At 41.0% G+C, this 26,616-nt stretch overlaps 1 protein-coding gene and 1 long non-coding RNA gene across 8 annotated transcripts in view; one reads left to right on the top strand and one right to left on the bottom strand.

Moving 5' to 3' along the window:
* Window positions 1-26,616, bottom strand: part of ARSB (arylsulfatase B) — a 187,445-nt gene that overhangs the window by 123,153 nt on the left and 37,676 nt on the right. The gene's annotated exons all lie outside the window — the stretch shown is intronic.
* LOC140614764 (uncharacterized) lies at window positions 1,805-16,659 on the top strand. Its single transcript, XR_012015549.1, has 3 exons — window positions 1,805-2,025; window positions 7,363-7,429; window positions 12,156-16,659. It is a non-coding gene; the product is annotated as an uncharacterized lncRNA (long non-coding RNA).

The following is a 26,616-nucleotide window of genomic DNA, read 5'->3' as shown; positions in this document are numbered from 1 at the left end:
GCCCCAAAGAAAACTAAGAGGAGGCTTCTAAGGACTTTTTATTACTCCTGACCCTGGTAGAAAGGATTTCCAGGACTTCCAGCGTGAGGACTGGAAGCCCAGTCATGCTGCAGTGAGTCATGGGATCTTTCCCGGCGAGTGTTGAATTAGCAACAGACAAAATCTTCAGTAATTGTGGTAACTCAGCCGGTTGCTGGCATTGTCCATGTGCTTCAGCTGAGTTAAAACATTCGGAAGTTGACTTTTCATATTTTATTTGGGTTTATTCCTACCATCACAAAGGCAGGATCTTCATTCTAGGACAGTATCTCTTCTATTCGAAAATATTTTTTGTGAAGTACTGAGAAAGGCTTCGCCTCAGAGGCCCTGTGAGACTCCCACAGAGGCCCAGGCGGTGCAGGGGCAGCTGCCCGATGGCCTGCACGATGGCACACGGGCCAGGCCCACCGTGAACTTTCACTGCAGCTGTGTGGAAAAGACCTTTGCTGGTAACTCAACGGTCTTTGGAGTTCTAGCTTCAGACTACAGCAGAGACGAGAACATTCTCTAGGGCTGAGCGTGTAGGGAGAGGCCAGCAAACTCCAGCTGGTTTCGAGCCCATCAGCTATCACTCACTGCAACACAGAAGGACAATTTAAAGGAAAAAAGGGACTCCTGTCCCAATCGGGGGGGGGGGGGGGGGAGGGCATCGAGCGTCGAGCCCCAACAGCTGGCAGGGCAACCAGGCCTGTGGTTAAGAGAGATACCGTATCTATTTCCAAGAATGGAAATTTAGCTTCCTTCTCCTGTGACTTCATGCCAAGGCCTTGATTTTCTGGAATGAGGTGTGCGCGGATCCCCGCCCGTGGCGGCCCGTGTGCATGGCAGGCCCGGTGACCGCATCACAGCTGGGCCTTTCACAGCTTTGTCTGGGAGTGCTCCCTCCTGCAGAAGGCCCCCCCGCCAGCTCCTCCTGGCAGGCTGCTGGGACCGTATTTTGTCGCTTATCTAACACAAAATAAACAGAGCAATCTGGAGCTAATTTAAGTGGTTTACCATATCAGGATACAGCTGGGAAAGATTTTAAGAAAAAGGCCCAACAGGAACAATAGTGCTGTGAAGTTCGGCAGCGGTGGGGAGCACAGGAAGACGGCTGCAGACGGCCTGGCAGACAGCTGGCAGCCACGCCAAGAACAATCCCGAAGCCAGTGAAGACGGGCAGGCCGGCGGGCAGCTCAGCAGCTCAGCAACAAGGCAAGCAAGCGACCGGAGGGCGTTCAGGGCTACTGGCCGAGGGCCGGGAGCCCTTGGGCGCTGCTCCCATGCACAAAGCCTGGAGGGGAACTGCAGATGAGGGGACCCTCCATTTCTCCACAGTCCTGGCCAAGATTTTTTTTCTTTTGACGTGCATGCATACACGCTGGCTTTATCCTGACTTAGGAATCCAGCAAAGCCTGGATAGGAACATCTGTTTTTGACATCAGTTTCTTCTACTCTGCAGGCTGGTTGTCTTTTTAACTCTTTGGGGGCCCCTGGCTAGACCTTGAATTTCCTGGTCCAACTCGACAGAGGTGAGAGGGCTTGAGGGAGTTAAGTAAAGCTATGTGCTGCCCTTGGAAGAACTCGCAAATGCTTTATATATTAAAACAAAAAACCACACTTGGATCAAGTTCTTGACAAAAAGCCAACCAATTAGGTAAACGGTACAGTCCAAGAGGCAGTGCCATTCTGTGCAGAGAATACTGAATTGGAAGCACAGAAACCTGGGCTCTCGGTCTGCTTCTGCTGCAGCAGATGCCCTTATCCTCCTTCCTCATCATTCAGTTCAAGATGTTGGTCCACGCTCACACCTTCCTCCCTGAAAGTGCTCTATTTTGTTAAAATGTCCCACTGATAAGAGCAGCCTTTCTCTGTTATAGAACAATTCCATTGATTTAAAGATAACCTTAAATCATCTTTGTCTATGTTCTATATTCCAGGACGCCTGGGTTGCTCAAGTCTACTAAGTGTCCAACTCTTGGTTTCGGCTCAGGTCATGATCTCAAGGTCTGTGAGTTCGAACCCCATGCCAGGCTCTGTGCTCAATGCAGAGTCTTCTTGAGATTCTCTCTCCCTCTGCCCCTCCCCCGGCTCATACTAGTGCGCGCACACACACACACACACACACACACACACACTCCCTCTCTCTCAAATAAATAAATAAAATCTTTAAAGGAAGAAGAATTCCATCTGGAAGTTTCAGTTGAAAAATATACAAATGAAAAAGTAGAAATTAAATATTTTATTAGTCACTGTTCCATCTACTATTCCAACATATTCCACAATTATTTAAACACCACTGATTATCAAAGTTCCCATGCTAATAGAACCGATTTTAAGACTAAAATTTCAGACTGTTGGGACGCCTGGGTTGCTCAGCAGTTGAGCATCCACCTTCAGCCCAGGGCATGATCCCGGAGTCCTGGGATCGAGTCCCACATCAGACTCCCCACAGGGAGTCTGCTTCTCCCTCTGCCTATGTCTCTGTCTCTCTCTGTGTGTCTCTCATGCTTAAAAAAATAAAATTTCAGACCACAAAAAAATTAAAATTAAAGTTTTTATTTTTTTTTACATTTCCTTTTTTTTTTATTGGTGTTGAATTTACCAACATACAGCATAACCCCCAGTGCCCGTCACCCAATCACTCTAAAAAAAGTTTTTAAAAAGAATAAATAAAAAATATAAAAAATTTCAAACTGCACAAAGGCAGAGATATGGATAGATTTTCTAAGAGTAGAAAAGAAAACTTCTAAAGGATAAAAAAGTAGGAAGGCAGGGCGGCACAATACTCTTTGGAAATGTAATATCTTTTTTATTTCTACTTATGTAATATCCTTTCTATTTTCTAAGTTTGGACAATGATTGCTTCAAAAATATCTAAGCACACTTAAAAATCCAAATGTCTGAAAATACAAAATCTCTCTAAGACAGTTCTCATACAATAGCACATATCAGAATCTTGTTAATACACAGATTGCTGGGTCCCACTTCTAAAATTTCTGGTCCAAGGAGGGGCCTGAAAATTTTTATTTCTAACAAGTTTCCAGGTGATGAGAATGCTTCTGGGTCTATGCTCTGAGAACCATTCTCCAGAGAGAGATGTAATGGCTGGTACATTAATATCAACCAGCTTTACTCAGTATACTTTATATCCTCAGTTCTTTAGAATCACTGGTCAAGTGTGGTTGAGTAGTGAGAGTGGAAATAAGCAAGAACACAAATGGGTACTGATTCAATGCAAAATATCCATTAAAAGTCACACAAAGAGAAAATGGCTGACCCTTAACTTTTGTGAGGATTTGATTACAAAGGTAGTTATTTTCTGAATGGCAAAATTTTCTTAAGGATGAAAAAAAATGTGGCAAAGGAGAAAGTTTTATAATAATGAGTCTCTGGGTCTAAACTATATCAGGGGTTTTCATCCTTCATCCTGACTATGCTGCAGAATCGCTTTGGGAATCTGAATCTTTGGGGCAGGCTTTCTAGGCAGCTTAAAAATACAGAGAAGATTGTGAACCTGCCTAAAAGAAAATAGTATTTGAATTTCCATGATTGGAGTACAGAATCTCACACATATTTGAGACATCAACACGAAGATGATGAGGTCAAGAAAGATGAAAGAGCGCACGAGAAGCTGTACAGCTAGTTAGAAGCAAAGCCACAATCACACTTCTTCTCCCGAAGCCCGTCCAGCTCTCTATCCCAGTATTTGACTACAAGAGTAATAATAATTAAAAGGAGAGAAAAAGGAAGTAATTGGGGAGAATCTAAAATGGAGGCCTCAGTACACAATAGTAAGGTCAATTACCATCTTGGGAGATTCCAGGGGTTTCATTCCAAGTATTCGTTTTTTGTGTTGTTGTTTTTTTTTAAGACTTTATTTATTTATGCATGAGAGACACACAGAGAGAGAGAGAGGCAGAGACACAGGCAGAGGGAGAAGCAGGCTCCATGCAGGGAGCCCAATGCGGGACTCGATCTCGGATCTCCAGGATCAGGCCCTGGGCTGAAGGTGGCACTAAACCACTGGGCCACCTGGGCTGCCCTTTTTTTTTTTTTTTTTTTTTTTATTTTATTTACCAAGTCCCTGTTTTAAAAACCGAGGAGTCAATGCAGGCTTTCACCAATTCTGGACCTGCTCTTCTAATGAATGGTTATGTAACCAGGCCTTCACCATCTATAACCCAAATGGTTGTGGGGAGTCTGGTTCATACCATTCTTATAATACACTAGGCTATATGGATTTGAAGACTAGGAAAAAGAGAGAAAATGGACGATAGTGATGCTCTCTGGCAGCCCTCAGAGCTCACAGGCAAATTTTTTGCAGGTAAGTTATTTCTGACACTCCAAAAGCAAAATCACCATAGTGCACTGAGAGAGGTTTGCCAGAGGGAATGTGAAGCCACGGAGTGCTTGGTGAGGCCCACAGCTTGTCTGTGACTCAAGCTACTTTATGGGACTCAAAATGAGTTAAAACTACATTCTAAAAGCTGTATCTTCCACCTGGTTCCCATCACTGTTTTTGGCTAGCAGGAAAAGGACCTGTCAGTTTTTATCTGCAGGAAGCAAAACAGGGACAGCACATTTCAGGGAGAAGCAAATAAACATATTTGCCATGACGGTTTCAGGTTTACCAACACAGCAGGTGGGTCAGGAAGCTCTGCACTGATCCAAATGATTGCAGTCAACATCATCCGGCCAAAGAGAAGGTATATTTTGAACTCATGATAGGGAACAGTGGTCAGACAGGCGCATCTCCAACTACCTGACCAAGGCACTTATATTTTATGGAAACTTTTCTCTTGGGATCAATTCACAATACCACTATCCATTCCCATTTCTTGATGAAAACCAAAAATACGGTCAGAAATTATTTTTAAAGAAGCTTTGCTGAAAGAATATTTAAGGCATTAGAAAGAAGAATCAGTTATCATTTTGATCACTTAGAAGTTTTTTTCATGCTTATTGAAAACATGCTGAGGATGGGAGACAGGCCTGAGTGAGTCAGTGGGATCCTCCAGGAAGGTTTCCTGGGTGGCCAGGGCACTGCCTCCTTCCCCAGACCTTTTCCTGCCAGCCAATAACATGATGGGAGCTGGGCTTTTAAAAACGTAGATTTAATTCACTTTCCGTATCATAAAGTAGGCTGAGTCACAGCAAAAGCAACTGTTTGGGATGGATTTAGTACTTTTCTTATCCTGCTGTATGATGGAATCTATTTATCTTATTTGATTCTCAAGTTTCTCATAGTATGATCAGACACAAATGTCATGGTTCTTCTCAGTTTATTTTATAAGAAGTGAAGTTAGAGCCTCTGGATCCATTTCAACACAGACTCAGTGTTGCACATTTGTATTTACAGACTTGCCATTTTAGATACATCACGATTATTCTCTGCCACCACGTGTGTTTATGCCAAAATATCAAAGGTAACCAAATTTCTAGCCAAAGGAAAAAAAACCTCTCTTGTCTAGCTGTAGTCACCCAGATCATGATTTCTTAAAATGATTGCTATTATTAAAAAATACACTTTTGGAGAATTTTTAATGTCAGAGAAATTTTTACCATAGAAAATTAAGTATTTACCTTGAGTGGTAAGATAATGAACAATTTACATTGTTCCCTTTATATCTTTCAAGAGTTTTCTAGCTTTCTGCCATGATCATGTATTAATATTTTTTAATCAGAGCATGATTAAAGTCATTTTTAAAAATTTAATGAAGATACTAAGGATTTCTTTCAAAAATGGATATTCAATCTAAAATAAGTATGACTTATTTATTTTATTTTATTTTTTTTTAAGATTTTATTTATTCATGAGAGGCAGAGAGAGAGAGAGAGAGAGAGAGAGAGGCAGAGACACAGGCAGAGGGAGAAGCAGGCTCCATGCAGGGAGCCCGACGTGGGATTCGATCCCGGGTCTCCAGGATCACGCCCTGGGCCAAAGGCAGGCGCCAAACCGCTGCGCCACCCAGGGATCCCAGTATGACTTATTTTATAATAAAATCTACTCTGGTAATCCAATGGTTAGAAAATATTATTTTAATGTTAATTCATAAAAAAAGAAAGAAATGAACTAAGGGGTACCATTTTTAGAGAGAAAAATAGTATTTTTAGAGCTGAATTGTTTTAAAAATGTAAAATGAAAGAAGCCCTCCATGTCTCTACCAATCTTCAGTGCCATACCTTGTGGGAACAAGTGGTCCACGTATCTATCACAATGGAGTGGCTCACAAATACTTTGAGCCATATGATGATGCCAAGATACTTTATATTCATTTTACTTCATGAATGTCTTCTTAGGGATATTAAACATTCCTATTAATTTTCCAGGTAATTTGACAACCAATAGACTACTTTCTTCAGCTCCTGGACTGCTTTTCATTACTTACTAATTTTTTTTTTTTTAAGATTTTACGTATTTATTCATGAGAGACCCAGAGAGAGAGAGGCAGAGACACAGGCAGAAGGAGAAGCAGGCTCCATGCGGGGAGCCTGACATGGGCTTGGATCCTGGGTATCCAGGACCAGGCCCTGGACTGAAGGCAGACAGTCAACCACTGAGCCACCCAGGCATCCCCCTTACTTGTATAATTTTGACTAAAAGAGGCATAAACACTCCCTTCTGTAAAATAAATCTGGTCTTCACTATCGATGTGCAGTTTGGTTTCTGTTTCCCATTCATTTCCTGGATACCTTATTGAGTTATCTGATAATTATCTGACCAACTAACTACTGCTGCCACCTCAATTGGAAAGATTTATCTGGGCAACCTATCTGGGCCCCTGGCTTCTTTTTTTTGAGCATAAAGGACTTTTCTGAGCTTGATACTGTAACTGAAAGGAAACCAGTGATTTCAGGAGCTTCTATCTTACATTAAGGATCATGGCTAGCAAAAAACACTCGAGTCAATCTAAGGAGAGCTGACTCTCTACACTAGGAGAAAAGATGTCTTAGAGGCAGTAATGGGGAAGATCAAATAGCTTTCTATTGAACATAAAGACTACATTAATTTGGGGGGAAAGTAAAAGGAGGGAGAGAATGTGAAACAGAAGGTAAAATGACACCTGACATCTATTGGATCTAAATTGTGTTTACTTGCCTACTACAGCCTGTAAGGAATCTTGGTCTGTGACTTCATTTATACTTTGAGGTTAGCATTTACTACAAATATCCTCTAAGATAAATGATTCATTGTAAAATCACTGAAGTTTGTGATGAGGTGAGCATGCAGCAAGTGGGGCGTGACTTTCATAAAATTAAATATATCCCAGACATGTATGAACATCTCACATGTAAACAGTTAACAATCATCACACACTCTATCCTACATTTCTTTTACAGCTCTAAGCTGGTCTGTGAAGGCTTCCCATGCAGGTTCTAAGGCAGAGACAGGCCAAGGTACATCAAGGTAAGTCCCTGAGTATTGGGAGAAAGAGACAGGTCCTCCTGGCCTATTCGACTCCAGGGTAAAGAACACTAGGTCTGGCCACATGGATCTAAACCCAAGAGCAGACTTGACCAAATTTTTCTTTTTTTTTTTTTCTTAAAGATTTTATTTATTTATTCATGAGAGACACACACACATACACACAGAGAGAGAGAGAGAGAGGCAGAGACACAGGCAGAGGGAGAAGCAGGCTCCATGTAGGGAGCCTGACATGGGACTCGATCCCGGGTCTCCAGGATCAGGCCCTGAGCTAAAGGCAGCGCTAAACCGCTGAGTCACCCGGACTGCCCATTGACCAAATTTCTGGGTAAATGTGGTAAAATACTAAAGTTGCCTGTCTTCTAGAAATATGCAGGTAGAACAAGAGGTCACTAATATAATGACCCATGGACTCCTACCCCAAGAACACCTATGTTTCCTTCCTATCCTCAAAGTCATCCTCTTACCGACGAAAATCAGAAGAAAGGAGCTAAAACATCAATTTGTTGTGCAGATAAAATGTTACCTTAATGCCAAGTTTTCTCCTTGAGATTTACATTTTCCTATTACAACATATCATTTATCATGCCCTAAGAACAATGTCAGTGTCTAAGAAAATCAGAAACAGTAAGGAATTAGGAAAGAATTTAGTAAATGGGGTAGTTATTCATTCATGGGAGGAGGGGAATCTTTCTGGCCTATCTTCTAGCAGGAACTATAAATGTATATATACCTATCATATGTTTTGCAACGTCAAACATTAAAATATCAACCTACTATGTGCCAGTGTTCCAAGCACAGGGGGTATCCTGATAAAAAAAAAAAGACAGATAAGGTCCTTGTACTCTTGAAGCTTAATTCTGTTGAGGGAGACAGATGACAAACAAATATGGCAAAAACAACCAGAACGATCATTCCCACTGGGATAAGTGCTATGCAGAAAACCAAACACTGTGATGGGGCAGACGAAGAGGGGGCAGGGAGGGACAACATGGGATGCAGGGTTGACTTGTGAGCTGATACTTAAAATGACAAGGTATCAGCAGCCATGAAAAGGTCAAGAGAAGAGAGTGCTAGGCAAAGGGAATTCAAGGGTCGAAGGCTTCTCTATTACAATATTAGGGTCATGTGATACACTGTGCCAAAACTTCTTTTAAATTAAGGACTACACTATTTTCCTGATAATCCTCTGTTGTCAAGAAAAATGTAGGCTAAAAGATACCAAGCAGTAAACCACAAATGAACTTTTATATCATCACTTCTTTTTCCATTATCTGTACTCCACCCACCTACTTAATTTCACTGAAATTTATATATGATAGGATACAGGTTCACATGAAATTCTTTTGTGTTCGAATCCAATTGTGGGTTTTTTAAAAAAGATTTTATTTATTTATTCACGAGAAACACAGAGAGAGAGACAGAGACATAAGCAGAGGGAGAAGGCTCCCTGAGAGGAGCCAGATGCAGGACTTGATCTCAGGACCCTGGGATCACGACCTGAGCCAAAGGCAGACACTCAACTACGGAGCCACCCAGGTGCTCCAGTGCAATTGTGTTTAAAGGTGGCAAATTAAAGCACAGGTTCAAGGAGAATCGAGGAAAACTAAACACATGTCAATCAAATTTGGCCAGAACCAGTTAATTTCTTAGAAATTTACAATGGGACAAACCAAGACATAGACCAAACTCAAAGTGTCACCACACTTCCTCATGTTGGCAGTATCATGAGATAACCCTAAACATAAGTAATTCATAGTTTTTAACTATAACTTTGATTCGTGTATAGAGTAAATTTATTAGCAAACAGTAATTTATTGTTTCTCATAGGAAAAGTGTCGCCTATGTAGCAACTAAATATTCTAAACTCAACTTCATACTTAACATTATTTGCACAACAGGAAATTCTGATCGTACTTTTATGTACTAAAACTACCATTTCTAATACTTCCATTAGATGTAGCTGAAAACCTTAAGAAGGCAATATATTGTCAATTTTTTAAATAAAGCTTTTTTTTTTAAGTGGAATTACACTTATAGAAAGCTTTCAGGAATGTTCTTATTCAGTATATAGTAGAATACATCTGATTTTATTTGTGTCTTTCATATATAAAAAATATTTTATTTTAGAATAGTTTTAGATGTACAGAAAAATTGCAAATGTAATACAGAGTTCCCATATGCCCCACATTCAGTTTCTCTTCTGGTTAACATCCTACATTAATTAGTCGTATACATTTTGGGGACAAAAATATCAATTTTATGTATGCATGCATACGTGCACGCACACACACACACATAAACAAAGAACTTTCAACCCAATATGGTATTTCTTACATGGTTTAGCATAAGAACTGTACCTTTCAAGACCTTTTCTTAATGTCTGATTTTTTTCAAATGTTAGAATAATGATTTATTAAACAAAGTAATTCTTCCCCAGATACTTTTCGGAGTCAAAGCAATTTTTTATCAAAGGGTCACTACCAAGTAATTATCTAATTAGGAAAAACATTTTTTTTTCTCAGCTCAAAAAGGAATTAGAAATTATAACCACGGAAGAGTGCTAATTGGCTTTTCACAGAAGCAAAGTGCTAGAGCTCTTTTTGATTGTTTCACTCTTCTCCTCTGAAGGTTACCCATATTAACCCTTTATCTTCTGCACGACCACATCAATATAATGCTGCAATTCAGTAGTGGAGGAGAAACAAAACAGAGTCAAGTAAACGTTGGGATTTTTCTTAAGTGTGCAATTTCTATATGGACACAATTTCAATACAGGAAACTAGGAACCCCATTCTCCAATCTGGGATAAGGAGATGGAGGTGGGGTGGGGCAATGACACTCTGCAGCTCTCATGCTACAACTATAGCAGTTAGTAACCCCTGATGTGCCAGTGAGCCCATCACAGCCCAGATTGGAGAGTAGTCAGGATAGGACATGCTGTGGAACCACACAGCCCTTATTCTATACAAACGATGTCGAACAAGGAGAGACTGCCATTGCCAGCAGTTAGCGTAGACTGGACTTCAGGCAGGATTAGTGGATAGTCCAAATGCCTAGGGGAGTTTGGCCAAGTCTGATTCACTTTTATGTGCTTACATGGAGCCTTGCATAGAAGAATCATTGAAAGAATATTTGTTGAATAGATGAAAGAATAAAGATCTTACTCTTCCCTAAAAGAACTGCAGAGATTTGGGGTTACATATAGCCATTGGAACCCAGAAATCAAGAGCTTTCCAAGGAGGCAACCATAAGACTACATCTGAATTTCAAGAATTGGCAGATCTGGAGTCACTTCTTAGCACCCAGACTTCTGGTTAGCAAGCCCCTGTCCTGGAGAACATTGAATACATTTTCAGAAGAAAGTCTCCTTCACATCCCAAGAGGCAGAAGGAGGGAATAGGAGCAGAGGCACTACCTACTACAAGTGAATTCTAAAACTGGTAACAGTGGTGTTCTCTGGGAAAAGAAACTGAGAGGCTGAAGAACAGTGGCAGGCATACAGACTTATTTTTCACTCAAAAACTTCTGAACATTTGAAAATTCCGTACTTCATGCATTATGAGTTAAAAAATAAATTATTATTTAATAATGAACTCTAGATGAAGCCATTCCTGTGGAACAAGATTACTATGCAATTATCAGAGGAATGTATCAAACAGGAGACAGGATGGAGTGAGGGATCCAAAGATACACTATGGCCTTAAGTCCCAGAGGATCCTCTCCCCTGGGGGCCAAGGGCAGTGCCTAAGTGGGTATCTGAGCAGGTACATCAGTGGATGATGAGGTTGAGTGAGCAGCAGGGACTCACACTCCAAAAGCAGGCTGGGGAGGATCATCCTTCAGCACCTAGACTCATTTCCAAGGAGCTCTGCATATCCGGTGATCTGATTGTAAATCCTACCTCTTTCCAGCCCTTGAACGCTTCCCTTCTGTTTCCACTCCTTGCAGAGCACCGTCAACAAAAGTAAATTCCATCTGGAGTCTCTGGCTCTCCCCTAAGGACCTTGCTTCCTCTTCAGCCTCACTGTTCATCACTGCACTTTCTTTTTCCCCACCCTTCTCTCTAATCACTATCCATCTTGCCCCAGATTGTGGCTCATACACTCAGACTATACCACTGACTCAATTATTTTATTGCAGCTGTTTTTAGACTCCTGGATCACTGCTGCCATGTTCCTTGACAATTCTGACACCTACCAGCATCCTATCTCTCCAGTACCATTCCTATCACTCTCTGCAAACCACTGATGATTTCAATATCAATACAGATGATATAGATGATCTCTCCAAAATCCTGGACTCTCAGTGATCTGACTTCCTCCTCTTCAATGAGCTTATCCTCTACCCTGCTGTAGCATATCACTCCCAGATTATACTCTGGGCCTTACAGTTAAAAATATTTGTAAACTGCCCCCCCGCCCCCCGCGTGTGTCTCTCATGAATAAATAAATCTTTTTTTTTTTTTTTTAAAAAGGGCAGCCTGGATGGCTCAGCGGTTTAGTGCTGCCTTCAGCCCAGGGTGTGGTCCTGGAAACCGGGATCGAGTCCCACATCAGGCTCCCTGCATGGAGCCTGCTTCTCCCTCTGCCTGTGTCTGTGCCTCTCTCTCTCTCTCTCTGTCTCTCATGAATAAATAAAATCTTTAAATATATATATATATGTATATATATATATTTTTGTAAACCCTCCACAATTTTAATTTCAGGCATCACACTCTCTCCAGTGACCACCAACCATCTTATCAGCTCACTTGCTACTGAACTGAGCTGTTCAAAATGGTAACCACTAGAATACTGGATATTCACATGCAAAAGAATAAAACTGGATCCCTATCTTACAGCACTCACAAAAATTAACTCAGCATGGATTAAGGTCTTAAATCTAAGACCTGAAACTATGAAACTCCTAGAAATAAACATGGGGAAAGAACTCCATGACACTCAAAGCATATGTGACAAAAATAAAACCAAGTGGGATTACAACAAGCTAAAAAGCTTCTGCACAGCAAAAGAAACAATCACTAAAATTAAAAGGCAACCTACAGAATGAAAGAAAATACTTACAAACCATGTATCTGATAAAAGGATATATACCCAAGAGCAAAAAAAATAATCTGATTTTTTAAATGGGCAAAGGACCTGAATGAACAATTTTCCAAGGAAGGCACACAACTGACCAACAGGTATATGAAAAGGACCTCAACATCACTCAGCATCAGAAAAATGCAAATTAAAAGCACAATGAGATATCACCTCACACCTGCCAAAATGGCTATCACCAAAAAGACAAGAAGTAAATCCTGGCAAGGATGTGGAAAAAAGGGAACCCTAATGTACTTCTGGTAAGAAAGGAAGTTGATATAGCCACTATGGAAAACAATATGGAGGGCCCTCAGAAAATTAAAAATAGAATTACCATATGATCCAATATCCAATAATCCCACCTCTGGGTACATAGCCAAAGGAAATGAAATTACTATCTTGAAGAGTTATCTTCATCCACATGTTCACTGTGGTGTTTTTACAAAAGCCAATACATGGAAACAACCCAAGTGTCCACGGATGGATAAATGGATACGGAAAATGTAGTGCTGATAAAGAATATATAATGAAATATTATTCAGCCATAAAAAGGACGGAAATGCTGCCATCTGTGACATGTTTGAAACTTGAGGGCATTATGCTCGTGCAACAAGTCAGAGAAAAGCAACTACTGTATGATCTTACATGTGAAATCTACAAACAACGGAACGCTTATAAGAGACTTGGTGGCTGCCAAGGGCTGGGGGTGGGGGAAATGGGTGGGGTGAGCAAAGGGTACAAACTTCCAGGTACAAGATGAGTAAGTTCTAGGGACCTAATATATAGCTTGGTGACTTTAGCTAACAATACAGTACTGAACACATGAAAATTGCTAAGAGAGTAAATCTTCTATGCTCTTACCACACACAAAGAAACTATATAAGGTAACAGATGTGTTAACTAACGTTCTTGTGGTAATCATCTGGCAATACATACTTGCATCAAATCATCATGTTGTACACCTTAAACTTACACAATGTTATATGTCAATTATATCTCTATCAAGTGAGGGGAAAAAAAACAAATGGTAGCCACTAGGCACATTTGGCTATTAAGCACCTCAAATGTGGCTAGTCTGAATTGAGAAGTGCTTTAAGTATAAAATACACACCAGATTTACTGTATTTTTTTAAAGATTGTACAATATCTCAATGATAACTTTCTATATTGATTACTAATTGAAATAATACTTTAGCTCTATTACATTGAATAAAATATATTATTAAAACTAATTTTACCTATTTTAGTTTTTTTGAACACAGCTACTTAAAATACGTATCTGACTCACATTTGTGGTTTGCATTATATTTCCATTGGACAATAGTGATCCAGAACCTCACTTCAATAATTCTTCAACCACCCTCAGGATATACAATCCTTCAATCACACTACCTTTTTACCACATCTTAACAACCCTCCACCAAGTCCTAAGTTTCCCTCCTTACCCCACTTGCATTGCATGGCCCCTCATTGTAACCACTTCTGTTTTGTTGTTTTATTTGTCTTAAGTTTTTTAATTGAAGTATAACCAATATACAGTATTATACTAGTTTCAGGTGTACTATATATAATAACGAGTCTATACATTTCTTAGAGTTCATCAAGATAAGTGTGCTCTTAATCCCCTTTACTGATTCCACCTATTCCCCTGCCCATGTCATATTCTCTCTCTCTTTTTTTTTTAAAGAGGAAGAGTGTGAGTTTGGTGGGGGAAGAGAGAACCTCAAGCAGACTCCCCACTGAGCATGAAGCCCAACGTGTGGCTCAGTCTCACAACCCTTAGATCATGACCTGAGCTGAAATCAAGAGTCAGACGCCACCCAGATATCCCCATATTCTCTTCTTCATACAATTGTGTCCTTTTCTCTTTTATTAAACTCATCCTCATTAAATTCAACTTTCCATGGCTCATTAAGTATCCCAAAACCAAGTGTAATCAGTGGTTCCTTAGCCAAATTTTGTCATCACTAATTCTCTTCCTTTTGGAAGCCCAAATGGCTTGAGACCTAGCACACAACCATTAAGAAGCAGAATGAGTGACAGTTTTAAAGGAAAGATCATTAACCAAAAAAACACTTGAACAGAGTCCTACTCCTACATCTGCCTCAATCCAGCTGTGTGACCATAGAAAGTCACTTAACCTCTTTGGGGCTCAATTTCCTCATGTATAATATGAGGCTCTTAGCCTTTCTAGCTTCAGCATGCTAGAATTTGGTGAAGACAGTGGGAGTCAGTATGAACACAGAGCTACGAGTAAATGCTTTCTGACACTGACTTTGAGCCAAAACCAGCAGTCTGCATGCAAGTAGTTTATTTTGGAGGTGATCCCAGGGAGCAGGAATGAGAGGCCAGAGTGGTTGAACATGGAATGAGAGAAAGCCACACATGGATGTGTTATCAAGCTAGCCACTGCCACAGGTGACTCATGCTCAGTCCCTTTGGTCCCCTTTGAGAATCCTGATGAAATTCATCTGCTAACTGTCACTCTGGGGGGTATATGGGGAAAACATTTATGCAGTGGCTCCCAGTGAGTAAGCGTGGCCCCACGGGCATCAACTGCAGCACACGTAGGGTATGTACATGTGAGTCTCTCAGTGTTGGAGAACATGTGGGGTCAGGGCAAGGCACAGTGGTTGCCTTGTGAGAGGCTGACCAAAGCCTGCTCTGAACTGGTCACCGGGGCAGCAGCTGGAACAAGACATGAGGCTACAAGGATCCACCATGACGCACAGAGTTGTGGATGACACAGTGTCTTAATCAGCGTGGTTTCTAAATGAAAGCCTAGAGCCAAAGGAGGCAATTGCTTTGCTTTTAACTATGGATCACCGTCCCTCAGGCCCATCTCTTCAGCTGAAAAGTGGAGAATAACATAAACGTACCTCACATTCTGGGAAAGGCTTAAAACCAGAGTGTTGCCATTCCGGGGTTTAAGAACTTCAGTAATATTTAAAGACAGAAATTGCCTATAGGGCTTCTGTCGGCCCCAGTCCTGCCCAGTAGCAGATTCTGGGGCCTTCAACATATAGGGTTACCTCTGCTCCACCCCGGTTGTTGAGAGCTTCATATTGGAGTCTATAGCTCTTCTAACCCTTACATCCAACCACCCACCTCCAACTGCTTATGTGTGGGCTTCCCACTCATTTCCACAAATGCATTCCAGAAAACAGGGTCCCAACAGCCTCTCTCGCCCTGCAGGCCTCGTTTTCTAAGAAGTGTTGGGTTCTGCTCATGTAGCACAGCTGAATGGAGTCCTGCTTTAATCTGGATCTTTGAATCCTAAATCAAATATAATATTTATACAATGACACATTGCCCAGAGATTATTGCCTTGATGTCCTCACCAGTGCAAAAGCCCATACAGTGACGATAGGAATAATAGCTGTAATTATTAAATTCTTACCTTTCAGCAGGCCCGGTATCAGGTACTTTACATGAATCTGATTTTAATTTGCACATAGTCCTGTGAGTAAGCTTTATCCTCATTTGCAGATAAGCAAATTAATGCTCAGAAACTTACCTAAAGTCACCCAATTTGTAAGTGGTAGAATGAGAATCTGAGCTCAGGTGTGTCTGATTACAGGGCCTTTGCCTATCTTAACCACTGTCTCTTCAAGATGGGTCTCAAACTTGCCATGTCTCCTGGGTCATTACAGATCAGACTTGCCATCCACCTTCTGGAACCAGTCATATATCCAGCTCAGCCCATTTCCAACCTTGTCCAGAACTGGTTTTCTACTCTCTCCCTGTCCCCAACATGGCAAGTAGTTCATTTTCCAGGGAATTTTGCATTGACCTGAAGCTAGAATCTTCCCCTTTTTTGGCATATTTTATTGCTTTATCAGGCATTTGACTCGAGCAGTGTTTTAAAGTTAAAATGTATTATCAATTTCTAGTGTGTTCTTTCAATTAGGACAAAATCAAGATCCATTCCTAAGTTCCAATGATGAGAGATAGATGCCCAATGCCAAGAACAGTAAAGAGCAAGGGGAAGTAGATTGTGCTTCAGGGAATAGACTGAATTGGAGTTAAGATTGCAGCATGTCATTTTATTTTTTATTTTTTATTTTTTTAAAGATTTTTAAAAATATATTTATTCATGAGAGACACACAGAGAGGGAGGGAGAGGCAGAGACACAGGCAGAGGGAGAAGCAGGGTCTATGCAGGGAGCCCGATGTGGGACTCGATCCTGAGCCCCCAGGATCACACCCCGGGCTGAGGGTTGAGCTAAACCGCTGAGCCACCCGGGCTGCCCAGCAGCATGTCATATTAAAAGCAAAACCAACATTGTCCCAAAATACCAACATTGAAAATTATTTTTCTTTTCTAAATGTTTCTTACTCTTTAAAAAAATGTTTTATTTATTTATTCATGAGAGACACAGAGAGAGAGGCAGAGATAGGCAGAGGGAGAAGCAGGCTCCTCGCAGGGAGCCTGATGCGGGACTCAATCCCTAGACCCCAGGATCATGCCCTGGGACAAGGCAGGCACTAAACCACTGAGCCACCCAGGCGTCCCTGTTTCTTACTTCTTACTCTTCACATATTGTTTACACACATGGGAGGGAGAAAGATCCACTCATCATTATTACTGAACTTGTAAACATTCCTTCAAGGTTCGACATCACATTAATGTGTTCAAGTTCTGACTTCTTAAGGAAGCCAACAGTAGCAACTGGCTGGGGGTCTTTGGAGAAAAAGCTGTTTATGTCTGCTTCTTTCTGAACCCTCAGACTTGGAGCATCTCACTACCATGACCCATCATTTCCTTCTCATGTACAATTCCCAACAGGATCCTTGGTTGAGGGTTACACAGACTGTACATAATCCACAAGAACACGGTTTCTACATTCAGTGTAACAATTGATCTTGCTGAAGGTCCAGAATCAATGAGTGTTTTAAGACGTGAGAAAGTATTATCGGCAAAAGGACAGACATCCAAGGAAAAAGTAAGTTCCTGTGGAGAAAATAAACGCCATTGCTTTTCAGTCATACACAGCAATAAGACTGAATGAATTCCTTAAGATTATGAGCTGACAAAGCAGTGAGAAGTGAGAATGAAGGCTGCCCAGCAACTTGGCCTCTAAGAAGCTGGTGACAATGCTTAAGTCCTCTCTATCACTACTGGGAGGAAGAGAATATTAAGTTCGAGAATTCAATTCTTCTCTACCTCTCTTAACTCTCTAAACATTTCTGTATTATTAAACAAAGCACAGTGTAGAATTTAGTAAAAAAGAAGTACACCTAAAAAATGAGACACCCCTCCTCATTTTTCAGAACAGCACGTTCCACTATGAACAAAGGACATTCTTGAACTCACAGAGCTGTGTGAGTGTGAGACTATGAATCCTGTAGCTGGAATGGAAAGGAAAAGATCTAAATTTTCAAACCATTTCAGTCACTGGTCACTTGTGCTTTTTCAGCAAGTGACCCCTCTGTGATTATGTCTCTATTTGCAAAAAAGCTGATTATTTCCAATCTACCCCAGAGAATTAGAAGACAGTGCAGCTCTACAACAAAGGAAAAAATTTTAAAGATCTTAAAAAGCAACAGCACTCTGGCAGGGGGGTCGGTAATGGGGAAGGCCATGTGAGGGTAGGGGCAAGGAGCATACGGGAAATCTCTGTACCTTCTCAATTTTGCTAGAAACCTTAAACTGCTCTAAAAATATATATAATAAAATCTCTTTGTTTAAAGGCTTCTTTTTGGGAAAAGATTACTTCTATTTTATGGAGAAATATTTATTAATGGTGAACTTATTCAAAATAGATTTTATAATCTTAAAAAAGAAAAAGACTGCCAGAAATAGCCTTGAGAGTATCTTCAGTCTATATAAATACTAATGATGAAAATTTCCAAGAAAATATTTATATGTTGTGGACATATACTAATATGCTGGATCCAAGATCCCCGTAATCCTATTTGTTGTATGTTGTAACTGTATTTCTACTGACACCAAGGAGTAAGCGCTATCATGTCATAGCAAACAAAAATATTTTGGGTTTTCCTTAAAGTTGAAAGGCTTTCTTTACCCCCCTCTGCCTGGATCATGTTGCATTCTGCATTTCTAAAATAACAATAGGCGATCATCCCTGTTTTTGCCCTGTGCCCTTCTGCATGCTTAACCCACAGGAGGAAGAGAATTCAAGTAATGAGACCACCTTCTTTTTTCTTTCTTTCTTTCTTTCTTTCTTTCTTTCTTTCTCTTTCTTTCTTTCTTTCTTCTTTCTCTCTCTCTCTCTTTCTCTCTCTCTCTCTTTCTTTCTTTTTCTTTCTTTCTTTCAACATTCCAACCCCAGATTATGCAACCAAATTATATCTCTCAGTGGAGTCACTGGGAGGCAATATCCTCTTTCAGTGATGCTGTGAATGCTCAAAACAGTTTTTGGAATTTCCTTCACAGCTATGAACTTCCTTGGCAAAATGACCCAGCTCCTGCTTTGTAGAGCCTTACAGTCCACTTTGTGTTCTTCCATTTTAGCCTGATCACTAAGAGAAAAGATCTTCAATAAACAACCCTTGGGGTACTCCCAAGATGTAGGAATTAGGGATCCCTGGGTGGCGCAGCGGTTTGGCGCCTGCCTTTGGCCCAGGGCGCGATCCTGGAGACCCGGGATCGAATCCCACGTCGGGCTTCCGGTGCATGGAGCCTGCTTCTCCCTCTGCCTGTGTCTCTGCCTCTCTCTCTCTCTCTCACTGTGTGCCTATCATAAATAAATAAAAAATTTAAAAAAAAATTAAAAAAAAATGTAGGAATTATTATAATTACAATAGAGATATGATCTGAGCCACACATGTAATGTAAAAATTCTCTAGCAGCCACATTTCAAAAATTAACAGATAAATTTAATTTTCATAAATATCTCATTCTACTCAATATATCACAAACATTATCATTCCAACATGTCACCAATATAAAAAATGCATTATTTTACAATCTTTTCATACCAGGTCTTTGAGATTCAGTATTTTATGCTTATAGCACATCTCAATTCAAATTAGCCACATTTCATAATGCATGCTAGCCACCTGTGTCTAGTGGTCACCTAGTGGACAGCACAGATCTAAGTCCTTTTCTTCCCTGAATAACAAAAGCCAGTGCACTATTTAGCACTGGATAAAAGTTCCTCGTGGCTTTTCTTAATTCCTTTAAATTGTAAGTAGATGGCCATGATACAAGAACGCAGTCTATAACCCTGGGCAGAGTTTCATATAAAAACAAAGAAAACCAAAAAATAAAAAAATAAAAAATAAAAAAACAAAGAAAACCTTATGACAAAATCAATGTGACATATGCCAGGATATATGGAAATTAAAACAGAAATGGTAAACGCAGGTCTAGAGGCTCTTTCAGCCACCAACAGTTCCAGCTCTTGTTGGCCTCTGATGTTACTCCAGCTTGGAGAGACTGCATGTGGTCTTTTCTCAAAGCCGGAGACAGCTTTGAAAGGGAGTGGGTGGCCTTTGCCTAAGAAAAACAGAATCTATGATCTAATCTATCTAATGATTCACAACTCAAACATACTGAAGACAAAGGACTAGCTAGCATGGGGGCACGGGCCTGCGGAGCGCAGGGAGCCAGACAGGCTGGAGAAGCAGACGCAGGAATGCAGGAAAGCTGAGGACCAGCAGGTGAGAAAGAAAAGAACTGAAGACTCAGGAAGTGCCTCTGAAGACCCTTCATTCCATGGATTATCCTAAGAGACGAAGGTGGCCAAACCTCCCTGCATTCTTAGCAAGAGCGCAGACTCCACATCCCGACCAGAGCACAGGCCTACTTCATGTCTGTTGTGTGGGACAGAGGCACATTCCGTAGGGGCCCTACGCTAACGGCCCTCAAGATCTGCAGTCCAGGACGTGCGGTGTCCGAGAGCCTGGGCCTCCAACTGGAGTTCTCAACAGCTAAGCAGAATCCTCAGCCAGGGGCCACATGTGGGGCTCTGGCCCCACCTCCCACAGGCACTTGCAAGGAACCACGGCTCCTGCCTCAAGTTCTAGGTAAGAATTAGTGGGCACGTTTTGGTGGATGAATGGAGTTGATTCTTTAAAAAATGTTTAATTCTTCCATCAACAGATCAAAAGGAAAAAGTAGAAACCGGAGATTTTGAACTTTATGAGATCCATAAAATTGTACTCTCTTCCAAAATTTGCCCTTGTTTAATTTTAAATTATTCGCCAGTTAAGTTACATATGTTTTCTTCTATATATGGAAGCAAAATTAACATTTAAGAAGATGCATTCTGTTTATACTGTGGTTTTGTGTATGGCTTTGAACACCAAAGCTAAGCTTAGACTGGCCTAGTCACAAGCCCAGAACACACCTTTGCGTCCTTCTTCCTGCGCATCTGCTCAGGCCTCTCTCCATGCCCAAAATGTCCTCTCCACGTTTTCCATTCACCTATCGATAACTTTCCAATCATTCGAGCACAGTTTAATTTCTATCACATCTCTCCTACGAAGCCACCCCTGACGATCACCATCTAAAATGACCTCTCCTCCAAACTTCTTTCTATCCCACCCACATGACCTTGAATGACGGCCTGTGTTGTTATATCTAGAATGCATGTCTCCACCTGCAAGCATTTCCTGAGTTCTCTGCTAGACACTGAGTTGGACTAACGACTCAGCATACTTTTTGTCCTCCTCCTGACCACTCACATTGTTACCACAGTATCTCTCCCACACTAAACAATTTTAAGCCTGGAGGTCATGGAATAAACACAAGTCTTTCTAGGAGATGTGGGAGAGGACTTTTCTAAACCACACCTTTGCCTGCTCTCTCCTCATTCCCAATCCCCGGGGAATTTGAAATAAAGACCACTCCCACCATACTAGGCGCTCTCTTTTCTTTTTTAAAGATTTTATTTATTTATTTTTGAGAGACAGAGAGAGAGAGAGAGAGAGGCAGAGACACAGGCAGAGGGAGAAGCAGGCTCCATGCAGGGAGCCCGACGTGGGACTCGATCCCAGGTCTCCAGGATCACGCCCTGGGCCGAAGGCAGTGCTAAACCACTGAGCCACCCGGGCCGCCCCACTAGGTGCTCTTTAAGGGAGACTTACCTAACCTAGCTTCTGGTCTCCTCAGGACCAGTGTATTGACTCAAATAAAAGAGAGTCACCGTGCTTACTAATTTACTTATTCTTGTCATGAAGAAGACAAATGATCTCTCCTGGTCAAGCGACCTCACCTGATGACACCCTGATGATCTCAACCTGCCACAGACACTAATCATGCCACTCCTTCAGGGATTCACAGATGTGGACTCTGTGCTCCTGGAGATCAGACTGTCAACAGGTCCCAGCATGCAGCCTGCTCCATTACCTGTGCATCTGAGAAGCACCTCCTAACACCAAATGTGGTACCAAAATGGGATTTTAAAATGATTCCAGGGGTGCCTGAGTGGCGCAGTCGGTTGGGCATCTGACTTTTGGTTTTGGCTTGGTTATGATCTCAGGGTCATGAAATCGAGTCCCTCCTCGGGTTCTGTACAGCACAGAGTCTGTCTCCCTCTGCTCCTCCCCCATTCTCTCTCTTTCAAGTAAATAAATAAATAGAATCTTAAAAAATGAATATATAAAAGAAAAGAAAGTGGCTCCATAAAGCTGACATTCTCAAACACAGCACTCCCTTCTCCCTTCACCCCTACTTCTTTTACACTTTTGACTAGTTTGTCAACTGTGTGTCGGTGTCAGAACATGTCACCAGATCACAAGCTGTTTTGAGGACAGAGATGCAGCTTTTAATTTTTTTTTGGTAGTCTCCACAGCCATGGATGTCATTTTTAATGTGTTCAAATTTTTGAGACAATCCTTATTTTATTTTTAAAAAATCCACGAAAGTAAGAAAGTACTCTGGGATGGAAATGATAAAAGAAAAAAAAAAATCACTGGACTTGGAATAGCCATCTTCGAAAAGGGTGATGAGATGTGGCCCATACTGTGAAAGAAAAACAGACAGGAGGCCAGAGATTACAGCTGGTTCAGGGTGAACACTGCCGGAAAGAGAGAGACCTGTGGTGCCAATAATCTCCGAGATATTTTCCGATTAAGAAAGCATGAAGAGGGGATCCCTGGGTGGTGCAGTGGTTTGGCGCCTGCCTTTGGCCCAGGGCGCGATCCTGGAGACCCGGGATCGAATCCCACGTCGGGCTCCCGGTGCATGGAGCCTGCTTCTCCCTCTGCCTATGTCTCTGCCTCTCTGTGTCTCTCATGAATAAATAAATAAAATCTTTATTTAAAAAATGCTTCATTAAGCCAAGTTAAGCAGGTCTCTTTACTCCAGAATTTCTCAGAGCCTTTGATATGTTGTGTTTAGTGGCAGTCTCCAAGAAAGGGACAAAGTAAATAGCTACTTCCTAACCTAATTGATCATACAGCCTTATTTTTATGGAGCAAACTTTGGGATCCCTGTGCTAAATTATGAAATCCTTGGTGTCAAGGGGTATGTTCTATATTTTTATTTCTCTGTGGCCCCTTAGAAGGACCCTTATGCCTAATAGACATCTGGTAAATAGCCAACCTATGATTAATTCATTAGTGTAAGGAAGTCAAGCAAGGAAAGAAAAATTCTGGCAGCACAACATCCAAAAAATTAAAAGACTTATAAAAACAAAAAAGAAGAAGAAAGAAAGAAAAAGGGAGTCAAGATCCAAGCGAAGATGTTAAGTAAGCTGTTGAATAGACAAGTCTCTCTCTAACCCAAGGGAAAGAAAGGTCCAGGTTAGAGAGAGAAATTTGGAGAGTTCTGGATATCGTTCATACTGAAAGCCCAGGGACTGGAAAGGAAGAGAAGATGACTCATGGGGATCCTGGACACTGCATGATTGAAAGGTTCAGCTGTGAGTGGGGACTCAGCACCTAACACCCAAAGAAAGCAGCCAAGAAGGTGGGAGCAATACTCAGTGTGAGAAGCCAAGAAGGGGAGTGTTAATGAAGAAGGGGGTGGTCCAGTAGATTAAATGCTGCCCAGACATCGAGTAAGATGAGAACAGAGAAGCAACTACTGGCTTTGGCAAGCTTGAGGTCACTGGTGCTCTTGACAAAACAAAACAAAAACACCTGATGCAGAGGAGTAACAGGAGGCAGGATTTGGGGATGCCTGGGTGGCTCAGCATTTGAGCATCTGCCTTCTATTCAGGGCATGATCCTGGGGTTCTGGAACCGAGTCCTGCATCAGGCTCCCTGCATGGAGCCTGCTTCTCCCTCTGCCTCTCTCTGTGTGTCTCTCATGGATAAATAAAATCTTTAAAAAACAGATAAGTAAAATGGAGTGAAAAACAGGAAGTAAACCCAAACCAATTGGAAAGCTTCTTGAATTTTGTCAATAAACATGCTCAGTTCAGTATGTATCGTCCATTACTCAGAAACTCAGGGAAAGGCCACTTCTCAGAGCAGTCTGAAAGTAAAGATTACCTCATGTTTCTCATGATAAAAAATTCAAAATGTCAATAATGCAATATTATAGCAAAAAAACCATATAATAAAACTTTGAAGATCTATTTGATAAATTTAGAGAATGAAAAGCATCTTTGCCTTAGACTCTGAGCTAATGGATTCAACGGTTTGTCACAGAGAATAATACAAACACAAGATTGTTCTGGGGGCCTTTAAAATGTATTGGTTATCCTTTTTTCTCAATATCATAATGAACAAATCTATGTGATTACAACTATTAATAATAATATTTTAAGATGATCCAACATGCTTTTGGCATGGACATTAACATATGAAATCTAAAGAGGTAAAATGGATTAATGACTTCTGGCTGGGGGGAAGGTCATTCTAGTCTCACAGTTTTGAACTATGTGTTCTTATTTCCTTCTACGGTAGATGGTGTTCAATAAAGGGATAATTGCAAAAAGAAAGACACTGTGGACACCCTGTATGACTTACTCCCTTAACAGGTTTTCCTTAGCTTTGTCAGAAATGCATTTAAGTGTTTGAAGAACCTAGTGAGATTGGGTTTGCCAGCAGTCAGACTTCTCTGTTCCTGGCACCGAATTTCTATAATATTTACACGTCTGCCAATTGCATAAGTACATTTAAACTGTGAAGGAGTTCTCCACTTGCCAGTATCAATTCTTAAGGCATAAGAGTTAGAATTAGTTAAGATTCTTTATTGTTCTGTTTAAGATACTAAATTACAAAGAGTTTTGTGAAAGCTCAGATAACAAACATTAAAAGCGCAGGCTGTGTAATAATCACTGTTCAAGTAGAAATGTGCTGTCGACCAGGATCTAGTCGGTGTTCCTGGATGGTGATGCTGCTAAGGTCTGTGTCAGGGGGCTTCTCCATTACACAGGGCTGGCCTGAGCACTGCAGGGACCCGTTCTTCAAATGACATCACCCTCAAGTCACAGTGACAATCAAAACCATTTCTATACATTTCTAAATAGTACTGCAGAGCCCCAGCCCAGTCTCAAGTGGACTCTGGATCCACTGCTATGCGGGCCATATGGACACTCTGGCCAGCAGAAGGGATGCCTCCATCAGAGGCTGTCGCCAGCATCGAAAAAAGGGATTTAAACACAGAATGACAGAACAATGAACTCTCCCAGTAACAAGAACTCTGAGATAACCAGTCCAAGCTCTCCTGCAGATTTCTTCAATCTACCCTTTCATGGCCATAAATATCCCCCCTGCCTTCCCTCCTACCCCCTTCACTGACATAGCCTCGCCTCCTAAAAAGTCTGCCTGCCTCCAGCCATGCTCCACACCAATCCTAAAATGAAAATCTGATCCTGCTTAAAACCTATCAATGCTTCCCTACAGCTTTCATTGTACCTTCGAGATTCCTGTGCGTACACAGGCTCCCCTGCCTCGCTCTCCGGCCTCATCTCTGGCCATCTCCCCCCCTGCACTGGGCTCCAGCCCCGCTGAGCCTCCTACACAACTGCTGTCTCCTCCCTGTCCTTGTTCATGTTCATCTGCACAACGTTTATCTGGCAAACTCATTCTCAATCTTTACATCTCAGAAAGCCTCCCAGACCCCTGTGTTCTGGTAGGCACGCAATACTCTGGGCTGCACCCAAACATACTTTTGCGGCATCTTAATAATACATTTGATTGTCTGCCTCACTAGGCTGTGAGTTTTCCAAGGGCTAGAACTATGTCCTGCTTGTCTTTCTGTCTACAGTGAGAAACTGAGTGAATAAAGGAACTGTCACCCAATCTGCACTCGACAGATCATGAAACCGAGGCTACAGTCCACAAAACCAACTGGCAGGAAAGCTGGGACTTAAACTTTCATCATATTCTATCAGAGAATGATTTCAAGGGTCATCTTTCTATACAAATAGCAAAATATTATGTTTGTAATGGGATGAGCAATATTTGTTACCATAAATAATCACACATTGTAAATAGAGAAAATAATTTAAAATTTTCTTATTAGCTTTTTTTCAAGAGTCTGTTTCTAGAAATGAGCACATTTACCTGAAATGAAAACACCTAGAAAAGGTTAAACTTCAAACCCATTTGGTTTCTGGTTTCTATGTATAAATATATGAACAGTTGATCCTTGAACAACAATTTTGAACTTCTGGGTCCACTTATATGCAGATTGTTCCAGTAAATATGATTCAGTACTATGTATGTACTTTGCCCCCTTATGTTTTTCTTAATAATATTTGTTTTTTTTAAATAATAATAATATTTGTTTTTCTCTAGCTTACTTTGTTGCAAGAATATAGTATACAATACAAATAACATACAAAGTATCTGTTAATCAACTATTTATGGTAATGCTTCTGGTCAACAATAAGCTATCATTAGTTAAGTTTTTGCAGAGTCAAAAGTTCTATGTGGATTTTCAGCTGCTGAGAGGTCAGTCAGTGCCCCTAATCCCCACATTATCCAAGTACCAATTATATATGTATATATATATGTATTGTACTCCTGTGAGTATATGTATTATACATACAAGCTACTTAAATAATTACTATGTATACAATAAATACATATACGTTCTTTGTTAGGTGAATTCCCTAGGTGTGAATAAATTACCTTGGGTCAGAGGTTTTCAAATTTTTGCACACAAAAGAATCACCTAGATTTTTTTTTACCTAGATTATTATTTTTTTTTATTAT

Source organism: Canis lupus, chromosome 2 (assembly GCF_048164855.1).
Source record: "Canis lupus baileyi chromosome 2, mCanLup2.hap1, whole genome shotgun sequence".
NCBI lineage: Eukaryota > Metazoa > Chordata > Mammalia > Carnivora > Canidae > Canis > Canis lupus.
The sequence above is the reverse complement of the archived record's forward strand: the minus strand, read 5'-3'. Positions and strand labels throughout refer to the sequence as shown.